Source organism: Stylophora pistillata, chromosome 10, assembly GCF_964205215.1.
Source record: "Stylophora pistillata chromosome 10, jaStyPist1.2, whole genome shotgun sequence".
In the NCBI taxonomy this organism is placed as follows: domain Eukaryota; kingdom Metazoa; phylum Cnidaria; class Anthozoa; order Scleractinia; family Pocilloporidae; genus Stylophora; species Stylophora pistillata.
In genome coordinates, this window is record NC_142528.1 from 19,475,809 (window position 1) to 19,486,056 (window position 10,248).

At 43.4% G+C, this 10,248-nt stretch overlaps 1 pseudogene; it reads right to left on the minus strand.

The window, feature by feature from the left end:
* Positions 1-8,392: 8,392 nt before the first annotated feature.
* LOC148722132 (small subunit ribosomal RNA) lies at positions 8,393-9,282 on the minus strand (annotated as a pseudogene; the record flags this gene model as incomplete).
* Between the last annotated feature and the right edge of the window lie 966 nt (positions 9,283-10,248).

Below are 10,248 nucleotides of genomic sequence, written 5' to 3' on the forward strand. Positions count from 1 at the left end.
TAGCCGTGCATTTATTAATGGTCCGCAACTCAGTCAACCATTGAGATACACAGAAGGATACCAGTAATTCACTCAACCACTCAGTAAAGCCACTCACTAAGCCAGTCAATCACCTATGGGTCAGCCAGATAGCGTAACAGGTTGTCAGCCGGTCAAGTACTAGCAAGTCTGTCACTGAGTCAGTCACTCGGCCACTCAATGAGCAAGTCAGTAACCACTCAGTTCGTCAGTCCATTACCAGTCGCTCAGTAAGGTAGTCAACGAATCAGTTAGTCGGTCAGGTACCAGCGATTAGGTCAACCCATTAAACGGTCAGACAGTAATCACCCACCAATAAGTCTGTCACCAAGTCAATCACCTAGCCAGTCAACCAGTCATTTCACCAGTCAGTCAATAGGTCGCTCAACCAGGAAGTCACCGAGTTAAGTACCAATAAATGAGTCACCAGTCGGTCAGTAAGGCAGTCAACACCTCAGGATTCCAGTTAAGTAACAGTAGGTCGGTCAAGCCGTCGGTTAGCCGGTCAAATATCGTTGAGTCAGTCAAGCAGTAAGTCAGCCGGCGAGTCATCATTCAGTCAACTAGTTAGTAAACCAGTCAGTCAGTTAGTCAGGTACTAGTGGGTCATTCAATTAGTCAGTGAGCCTATTACTCAATCGTCAGTTAGACAGTCCGTTAGTAGTCGGCCACGAGTGACTTAATTAACAAGTCAGACAGTCACTGAATCAGTCAGTCGCCAGTCAGTAATCTTTAAGTCTTTCAGTCAGTCAACCAGTTAGGGACCCAGTTTGTCAGCGTTCATGAACCAGTGTGTCAGTCAACCAGTTAGCCAGCGGATCAGGAACCAGTGAATAGTAAACCAAGTAGAACCAGTAAATAGGCTGGTCAGCTAGTAGTGAGTCAGTCAACCACTTAACCAGTCAGTTACCAGTCAATTAGCCAATCGTTTCTCAGTCAGTGCGTCAGTCAACAAGTCAGATATCCAGTCAGCTACCAGTGAGTAAGTCAATCAGTCAGCCACTCGGCTCTGGAACCTTTAACTCAGTCAGTCAGTTAACCATTCGGTAACCCGCTCAGGTACAAACCAGTTCGTTCACAAGTCCCTCACCAGTCAATTAGCCCGTTGGTAGTCGGTGACCATATCGGTCAACAAGTCGGAGGGCTAGTGAGGCACCAGCGAATCACTCAACCAGTCAGTCAGCCGGTCAGGTACCAGTGAGTTAGTTTACCCGTCAATCAGTCAGTAACCATTAACTCAGTCAGTCGGAAAACCACTCACTATACCAGGCACTCAGGGAATTAGATAACCAATCAGTTAGCCAGTTAGTAAGCCGTTGAGGTACAAGTCAGTCAGCAAGTTAACAATCAGTCAGTTAACCATCAGTCATTAACCAGTCAGTTGCTACTCGGTTAACATCGCACTCAGGCAGCAAGTCAGTTAACCAGTCCGATAACCAGTCAAGTACCACTAAGTTAGTCAACCATTCAGTCATCCAGTCAGTCCGGCAGGCACTCAGCCAGTTAGTCACCAGTCGATCAGCAAGTCAGGTAAATGGTCAGATAGCCAGTCAAGTGCCACTGAGTCAGCCGACCATTCAGTCACTCACTCAGTCAATCTGCCAGTCAGCATCTCAATCACCATTCAGCTAGGCACTTAGTCGCCAGTCGGTCAGCAACTCAGGTAACTAGTCAGACAGCCAGTCAAGTACCATTGAGTCAAGCAGTCAGTCCACGAGACACTCAGCCAGTTAGTCACCAGGCAGTTAGTCACTCATTCAGCAGTCGGTCAGCAAGTTAGTTACCTGGTTAGATAGCCAAGCAAGTACCACTAAGTCAGCCAACCATTCAGTCAGTGACTCAGTCAACCAGGCAGTCAGCATCTCAATCACCATTCAATTAGGCACTTAGTCACAGGTCGGTCACCAAGTTGGTTAACCAGTCAGATAGAAGTGAAGTGACACTGAGCCAGTCAATCATTCATTAATCGAGTCAGTCAACTAGCCATTCGGCCAGTCAGTCAGTAGTCAATTATTCGCGACACAGTCCCAATTTGATCAACAAGTCGACTAACCAGACAGATAGCCAGTCCAGTACCATTGAGTCACTCAGTCTTTTAATCAGCCACTGAGTCAACGAGTCACTTAGTCACCAGTAGATCAGCTGAGCAGTCACCAGTTGTACACCAAGTCAGTTAACCAGTCAGATATCCAGTCCACTAATATTAAGTCAGTCAACCTGTAAGTCGACCAGTCAGTCAATCATGCAGTCAGCCAGTCAGGCAGTAATCAATGACCCACTCGCTCACCAGTCGGTTCGCAAGTCAGACAGCCAATCAGATAGCCAGTCAAGTTCCACTGGGTCAGACAACTTTTCAGTCAGTCGGCCAGTCAACCAGCCAGGCAGCCAGTCTGTCACCAGTCGCCAGTCACCCGTCACCAGTCACCAGTCGGTCAGCAAATCAGTTAACCTATCAAGTCCCAATGGTTCAGTCAACCTTTCTGTTAGCCACTCAGTCACCAGTCGGTCAGCAAGTCAGTTAACCTATCAAGTCCCAATGGTTCAGTCAACCTTTCTGTTAGCCGGTCAATCAACAAGACAGTTAGTCACCAGTCGATAAGCAAGTCAGGTAAATGGTCAGATAGTCAAGTTCCAGAATCTCAATCACCATTCAACTAGGCACTTAGTCACAAGTCAGTCACCAAGTTAGCCGACCATTCAGTCACTTACTCAGTCAACCTGCCAGTCACCATCTCGATCACCATTCAGCTAAGCACTTGGTCGCCAGTCGATCAGAAACTCAGGTAACTAGTCAGACAGCCAGTTAAGTAACATTGAGTCATCCAGTCAGTCCACAAGACACAGTCAGTTAGTCACCAGGTTAGTCGGTTAGATACTCAGTCAGCAGTTGGTCAGCAAGTTAGTTAACCGGTTAGATAGCCAAGCAAATACCACTGAGTCATTCAACCATTCAGTCATTCACTGAGTCAGCCAGCCAGTCAGAATCTCAATCACCACTCAACTAGGCACTTAATCACAAGTCAGTCACCAAGTTAGCTAACCAGTCAGATAGCAAGTCAAGTGCCACTGAGCGAGTCAACCATTCATTAACCGAGTCAGTCAAGCCAGCAGTCTATTATTCGCGACCAATTGGGCAGCAAGTCGTCCAACCAGACAGATAGCCAGTCAAGTACCATTGAGTAACTCAGTCTTTCATTCAGCCACTCAGTCAGAGTCACTTACTCATTAGTCAACTAGCCGATCAGTCAGCAGTTGTTCAGCAAGTCAGTAAACCAGTCAAATATCCAGTTTAACACCATTAAGTCCGTCAAACTCTAAGTCGGCCAGTCAGTCAATCAGGCAGTCAGCCAGTTATCCAGCATTCAATGAGCCATTCGCTTAACATTCGATTCGCAGGTCAGACAACCAGTCAGATAGCCAGTTAAGTACCACTGGGTCAGACAACTTCCTAGTCAGTCGGCTAGTCAACCAGCCAGTCAGCCAGTCATTCACCAGTCAATTAGCCACTCAGTCACCAGTCGGTCAGCAATTAAGTTAGCCTGTCAAGTGCCAATGGTTCAATCAACCTCTTCGTTAGCCGGTCAGTCAACAAGCCAGTCACCAGTCAATTACCTTCAGTCACCAGTCGGTAATCCGGTCAGTTACCCAGTCAGATGGCCAGTCAAGTACCATTGAGCAGTCAACGTTTCAGTCATCTAGGCAGTCAACAAGGCAATTAGACACTCATTCACGAATCTGTCACGAAGTTAGGTAACGAGTCACAGCCAGTCAGCTTCAACACACTGATTCAACCAATCAGTCAGAGAGTCACTCGTCACTCAGCAACCGGTAGGTGGTCAGCCAGTCTAATACCAGCTAGTATGTCAACCAGTCAGTCACCTTTATTTTGCCAGTAATTCACCTGTCGGCCAGCAACTTAGTAAAAAACAGTCAACCAGTCGGTCAGGCAGTCTCTAAGGAAACAATAAAATGTGGTTGATACTTGATGTTTCCTTAAGAATTTGGCCAAAGAGTGATATGAGTCAAGTCTTGCTCAGTTCACGCTGAAAACACGGTTATGCAAAAAGTATCCGCAGACAACCCAAAAGCAGTTTATTTTACTAGATTGCATTGAAATCTGTAAGAAACTACTAAAATTTGCTTAATACCCAGTTTTCCTGCAAAACTTGGTGAGAGAGTGAAAAGGGTCAAGTCTTGCTCAACTCACCCTAAAAGCACGGTTTTGCAAAATGTATTTGCAAAGAAGCCAAAAGCAATCTTTTTGACCACACTGCATCGAAATCTAAGAGAAAACGCCAAAATTTGGTTGAGACCCGATCTTTCCTGCAAACTTTGGCAAGAGAGTGATATGTACCAAATTATGCTCAGCTATGGCTCAAACCACGCTTTTACGATAAAGTATCTACGAACAAGCCAAATCCAACTGTTTTCATCAGATTGTATTAAAATCTATAAGAAAACACTAAAATTTGGATGAAACACGATGTTTCCTGCGGAATGTGGCCAAAGAGTGGAATAGGTCGTCTTTCTCAAATCTCGCTGAGAACTCGATTTTACAAAAAAGTATCTGCAAACACGTCAAAACCGATTATTTTGGAGAGATTGTGTTCAAATTTCTAAAAAAACAAAATGTGGTTGATACTTTATGTTTCCTGGGATATTTAGCCAGAGAGTGAAATGAGTCAAGTCTTGCTGAACTCACTCTGACAACAGGCGTTTGCAAAAAGTATCTGCAAACAACCAAAAAGTAATTTGTTTGACTAGATTGCATTGAACTCTGTAAGAAACCACTAAAATTTCCTTCATATTTGGTGTTTCCTGCAAAACTTGGCCAGAGAGTAAAATAGGTGAAGTCTTGCTGAACTCACTCTGAAAACACGCTTTTGCAAAAAGTATTTGCAAACAACCCAAAAGCACTTTTTTCAACTGGATTGCATTGAAATCTGTAACAAAACACAAAAATTTGCTTAACACCCGGTGTTTCCTGCAAAACTTGGCCAGACAGTGAAATAAGTCAAGACTTGCTCATCTCACGCCGAAAACACGGTTTTGCAAAAATTATCTGTAAAGCCAAAACAATGTTTTTTTGACTAGATTGCATCGAAATCTGAAAGACAACGCTAAGATTTGGATGATGCTCCACCTTTCCAGCAACATTTGGACAGAGAGTAAAAATTTGCCAAGTCTTGCTCAACTCAAGCTGGAAAGACAGTTTTCCACAATGTATCTACGAACAAGCCAAATCCAATTTTTTTGACCAGATTGTAGTGAAATCTATAAGAAAAAAATAGAATTTAGTTTAAACACGATGTTTCCTGCGAAATGTGGCCACAGTGAGAAATGGGTTAAGTCTTGTTCAAGTCAGGCTAGGAACTCGGATTTGCAAGAGGTATCTGCAAACTTGCCAAAACCAATTGTTTTCGATAAATTACAAAAAGAGTAAGAAAACACTTACATTAGGGTTTAGCGTTAGGGTCAGGGTTAGGGTAAGGAATAAATAACGGTTAAGGGTAGGGTAAAGTAGAGGTCGAGAATAATTAGGGTTAGGTCTAGCATTAGGAATATGGAAAGCATTCTCCTACATGCTACCTTCAGAGTCTAATTGGGTTCTGTTGGGGCAGCATGCCAGGAAATGGCACGGGGTAGTTGTACGCGCAAAAGACCTGACATACATAGAGTTTTGTCTACGTTGGGCAAAATAAGAGAGAAGGCCCGATGACTCGACGATCTTTGATGGGACCGCCTTGAAGGGGGAGCAACGAGCCAGGGCGCGATCTTTTGGTGGCCTTTCGCTGTCTGAGCGTTCGAAAGAACGGAGGGTGCGGCATCGTCCGTCGGTGGGAGAGGCTTGTGGCCGGAGTTTGAGTTGTTTTAGTGGCGAGTGACTCCGATATCGAATAGCTACCTTGTGTATCCTGCCAGTAGTCATATGCTTGTCTCAAAGATTAAGCCATGCATGTCTAAGTATAAGCACTAGTACTGTGAAACTTCGAATGGCTCATTAAATCAGTTATCGTTTATTTGATTGTACCCTTACTACTTGGATAACCGTAGTAATTCTAGAGATTACAGTTGCGAAAAGTTGCGACTGTCTTCGGAAGGGATGTATTTATTAGAGTAACAAACAATGCAGATTTTTCTCGGTGTTGTGGTGAATCATGGTAACTAATGGAATCGCACGGCCTTTGCACTGGCGATGTTTCATTGAAATATCTACCCCATCAACTGTCGATGGTAAGGTAGTGGCTTACCATGGTTGCAACGGGTGTCGAGGAATTAGGGTTCGATTCCGGAGAGGGAGCCTGAGAAACGGCTAGCACATCCAAGGAAGGCAGCAGGCGCGCAAATTACCCAATCTCGACTCAGGGAGGTAGTGACAAGATAGAACAAAACAAGGCTTTTGCAAGTCTTGTAATTGGAATGAGTATAACCTAAATCCTTTAACGAGGATCCGCGGTAGTTTTAGCTCCAATAGCGTATATTAAAGTTGTTGCAGTTAAAAAGCCCCTAATTGGATCTTGGGATAGCCCGGCCGGTCTGCCCCAAGGTACGTTACTCGCCAAGGTTTTCCTCCTCGCAGATACTGGGTGTGCTCTTACCTGAGTGTGCTCGGGATCTGGGACGTTTACTTTGAAAAAATTAGAGTGTTCAAAGCAAGCCAGTGTGGGAATACGTAAGCATGGAATAATGGAATAGGACCTTAGTTCTAAAAGGACGTAAAGACAGCAGAGTGACAATAACTCTCAAAAAAGAAACAACTTTGAATTTAAATTTACAAGACATGTTTCGACATCAAAAGATACGAACTCTCAACATCGAAAGATAACATGAACTTCCCTAAGGTTGATAACTGGTTGATTTCATGTACAAAAGAAAACGTGTCGCGGACGTTGTATTCACGCGGGACATGTGGCTCTAGAAGATTACAAACGATTTTAGATAAATTGTAGTTGTAGGTACCTATTGAAGATACTATGGGTCGAAAAGGAGGTGTTTCATTAGGCTGCCGAGCCTTGTGCATTTTAGGTAGCCCATAAAACCTGGCTGGTTGAGAACCAGTTGGATAGATTCTCTCACACGTATCTTTGTCTAAGTGGCCCTTATTTTTATGCGCTCTTAACAAACGTTGTAATTTACCCTCCCTTTGTAATGTAGGATCGTTATCATTAGCCTTAAACTTAGAAGTGTCTCTGATAATGGAAAAAATACTTTCTTCGTGGGCTTTCCTGTCCATGAATACTAAGCCATTTCGTTTGTCAGGCTTCAGTATCACAATGTCCTTGTTCTTCCTCAAATCCTTTAGTATCCTACATTTCTTTAAGTCCGCTGCAGAAGGTTGGTGGGAAGAAACGTACGAATGGGCAAGATGAGAAAGGTCTGCGACCAGTTTTCCCTTTAGCTCTCTGTCGAGTAGATTTCTGACCATGGTGCGATTAATCAGCTCAAAACAAGAGAAGACATCCGTTTTGCTAATGTTAGAAGGACAGATAGAGTGTGAAGGACCATATTTAAGTATTTCCAATTGTTCGGACGTGAGATTGTGCGACGAGAGGTTGGTGACTCTCTCCGTTGAAGCAAACGGTAGAACCACGTTTCGCGTTAAACTTTTTTAGTTTCTTCTCGTGAGTGGCGATAACACGTTTCACAGCCTTCTTTACATTATATTTAATAGTTCCAAGGAGGATGTATCCATCGATGTTGCTGACAATGCCATTCATATGCACCGCTAATCTGTCTCTTACTATGGTTAACTTACAGAGTTCCTTTCTTCGTTTGGTGATAGCACTTCTTAATAGGCGTCTTCGAATAGCATGTACATCATGTCTACTTATGTTAGGCAGTTGAAAACAGATGAACATCGGAAACACATTGAAGGATAAACAGTTTTTAAGAAAATTCAAATCCAACTCAGCTTGCTTACTTCCATAGAAGTATTCTCAAAACTTCGCATATTTACAAGCACCTGCAATCATCAAGGGCCTGTCTTGACTCTTGTGATACTGAATCTTTCACGATCTTAGATTCTGCCGCTTCAAAATACCAAATTAAGATCCAAGAGGCATTGCATATTAAGTGGGAAAAACCCATCCTTAATCAGCAATTGAAAAACCTAGAATTGTCTCTTTCCTTTTAATTATGTTGTTCCTTGGTCTTCTAATCTATTTTTATTATTACTATATTTATTTATTTATTTTTTGATATAGTCAAGCGCGTGCTAATTACGTTTTTCGCGTTTTTACATTCAAATGTAACGTAATCCCGGACACGTAGTGCGTAACGCCCTTAATTTATATTCAAATATTCAAATGCTAAATGCTCATTTGCAACTGAAGATGACATGAGAATGTCATGACATGTCTTGTAAATTTAAATTCAAAGTTGTTGTTTCTTTTTTGAGAGTTATTGTCACTCTGCTGTCTTTACGTCGTTTTAGAACCAAAGTCCTATTCCACTGTTCCAGGCTTACGTCTTCACGCACCGGCTTGCTTTGAACACTCTAATTTTTTCAAAGTAAACGTTCCAGATCCCGAACACACTCAGGTAAGAGCACACCCAGTCTCTGCGAGGAAGAAAAGCTCGGCCAGTAACGTACCTTGGGGCAGACCGGCCGGGCTATCCCGAGATCCAATTAGGGGCTTTTTAACTGCAACAACCTTAATATCCGCTATTGAAGTTGGAATTACCGCGGTTTCTGGCAACAGACTTACCCTCCAATGCATCGTCGTTAAAGGATTTAGGTTGAACTCATTCCAATTACAAGACTTGCAAAAGCCGTGTATTGTTATATCTTGTCACTACCTCCCTGAGTCAGGATTGGGTAATCTGCGCGCCTGCTGCCTTCCTTGGATGTGGTAGCCGTTTCTCAGGCTCCCTCTCCGGAATCGAACCCTAATTCTTCGTCACCCGTTGCAACCATGGTAAGTCACTACCTTACCATCGACAGTTGACGGGATAGATATTTGAATAAAACATCGCCAGCGCAAAGGCCGTGCGATTTGATTAGTTACTATGATTCACCACAACACCGAGAAAAATCTGCATTGTTTTTTACTCTAATAAATACATCCCTTCCGAAGACAGTCGGGACCTTTCGCAACTGTAACCTCTACAATTATTACGGTTATCCAAGTAGTAAGGGTACAATCAAATAAACGATAACTGATTTAATGAGCCATTCGAAGTTTCACAGTACTAGTGCTTATACTTAGACATGCATGGCTTAATCTTTGAGACAAGCATATGACTACTGGCAGGATTAACAAGGTAGCTATCCGATATCGGAGTCAGTCGCCACTAAAACAACTCAAACTCCGGCCACAAGCCTCTCCCACAAGCGGACGATGCCGCACCCTCCGTTCTTTCCAACGCTCAGCCATTGAAAGGCCACCAAATTATCGCGCCTTGGCTCGCTGCTCCCCCGTCAAGGCGGCCCAATCAAAGGTCGCCGAGCGATCGGGCCTTCTCTCTTAATTTGCCCAGCGCAGACAAGACTCTATGTATAACACGTCTTTTCCGCGTACAGCTACCCCGTGCCATCTCCTGAGATGCTGCCCCAACATAACCCGGTTAGACTCTAAAGGTAGCAAGTAGGAAAATGCTATCCATATTCCTAACCCTAACCCTAACCCCAACTTTAATTTATACCTATCCCTATGCCTAAAAGTTATCCAATTAACCCTAACTATAATTTTATTCCTAACCCTCATCGTAATATAACCCTAACCTAACCGTTAAAAGTTATCCTAAAAGTTATGCCTAAAAGTTATCAAATTTAACCCTAACTGTAAATTTATTCCTAACCCTCATCCTAGTTTAACCCTAACCCCAGCCTAACTAGAGTTTAATACTATCCATATTCCTAACCGTAATCCTAATTCTTCCCTAACCCTAACCCCTGAGGGTTACGGCTAGGGTTACTAAAATTTCTCTAGGCTCATTCATTCAATAATTTATTCTTACCCCAACCGTATAACGCTAACCATAAATTAGGGTTAGGGTAAGGAATAAATAACGGTTAAGGGTAGGGTAAAGTACAGGTCGAGAATAAATTTAGGTTAGGTCTAGGGATAGGGGTATGGCTAGGAATAAATATGGGTTAGTGTTAGCGATTGGGTTACTCCTTAGCTCTTAAATAAACGGCCAGGGTTAGTCCTTAGCTCTTAGATATAGGGTGAGATCGCCACTCTAGTATCATTGAGCCAGTCAACGTTTCAGTCAAACAGGCAGTCA